Source organism: Neopelma chrysocephalum, unplaced genomic scaffold (assembly GCF_003984885.1).
Source record: "Neopelma chrysocephalum unplaced genomic scaffold, ASM398488v2 Primary Assembly neopelma1_185236, whole genome shotgun sequence".
NCBI classification, from domain to species: domain Eukaryota; kingdom Metazoa; phylum Chordata; class Aves; order Passeriformes; family Pipridae; genus Neopelma; species Neopelma chrysocephalum.
The window spans coordinates 5,001-6,250 of NW_020938656.1; the positions used below are offsets into that span (position 1 = coordinate 5,001).

The 1,250-nt window shown below is 62.1% G+C and overlaps 1 protein-coding gene across 1 annotated transcript in view; it reads left to right on the forward strand.

Annotated features, from left to right (window-relative positions):
- LOC113962809 (cdc42 effector protein 2-like) overlaps nucleotides 1-982 on the forward strand; it is a 2,589-nt gene extending 1,607 nt beyond the window's left edge. The window contains 1 exon segment of the mRNA XM_027673580.1: nucleotides 351-982. The gene's annotated coding sequence lies outside the window, so the exon portion shown is untranslated.
- The last annotated feature ends 268 nt before the right edge of the window (nucleotides 983-1,250 follow it).

The following is a 1,250-nucleotide window of genomic DNA, read 5'->3' on the forward strand; positions in this document are numbered from 1 at the left end:
GATGGGGGTGACAGGGATGGAGGTGATGGGGGTGACGGTGGTGATGGAGGTGATGATGGTGATGATGATGGTGGTGATGGAGGTGACAGTGGTGATGATGGTGATGGTGGTGATGGGGGTGATGGGGGTGATGGGGATGGAGGTGATGGTGGTGACAGTGTTGATGGGGGTGGTGGTGCTGATGGTGATGGAGGTGATGATGGTGGAGGTGATGGAAGTGATGTAGGTGATGGTGGTGATGGGGATGGAGATGATGATGGTGCTAGAGGTGCCAGAGGCGGTGCCGGTGATTCCGGGCGCTCTCTCTCCGTGGCCCCCGAGTTCCAGCCCCCCTCCGTTCCCTCCGGCAGATCCCGCCGTGCCAACGCCAGGAGGGGCTTCGTCCTCGGCCCCCGCGGATTCCGGACATTCCCTCCACATTTGGGGAGAATCCCAACGGCCCCTCCATCTCCACCCGCTCTCCTATGGGAACGGGACGTGTCCGTGTCTGCCGGAATTCCCGGATTTCGGAGGTTCCCAACCCCTCGGATCGTCGGGGACGTTCAACCCGCGGCTTCCCAGGATTCCTTGGGAATGCCGCCCGCCCACCGGGACAGCTCCGGAGGGAAGAGGCTCCTCTGAGCTTTGCCAAGTTGGGCTTTACCAAGTTGGGATCTGTTGGGCTTTGCCAAGTTGGGCCTTTCCCAAGCCGGGCTTTGCCGTCGCGCCGTCCCTCCGGAGAAGCCAAAAGCTCCCCGTGGAGGGGCTGGAAAACCCCAGCGGGATTTCCCGTGTTTTGGGAAAACTGAACCCCCCCCCCGGAAGAGCCGAAGCCCCTCCCAGGCTTTAGCACCGGGATCGAGATCGGGAGGGATTTGAAGCCAAAAAGGAGCCGCAAAAACGACCCCAAAAAAAACCCAAAACCCCCTGAGAAGGGAAGGGGGAGCAGCTGGGGGGGATCCCAAAAAACCCCCAAACCCCCCGAGGGGTGAAGGGGCAGCACCCGGGGGGGGGACCCGCCGTGTCTGGGAGTGCAGCGGGAACCGATTCCGGGGGGATTCCCGCTGGATTTGGGAACACGAGGACCAGAAGCCGCCGGAGGAGCCGAACTCAACTCACCCTTTTCCCTCTTCCCGGGGTTTTAGAGCCCGGATCGGGATCCCCCCGAGGAGCCGCCGTGTCCCTCCTGGACTAATTAAGGAGCTGGATTGACGAGCCGGGGGCTCTTCCTGCCCGGAAAACCAAACCCCTTCTTGGGCTGAGAACTCCCA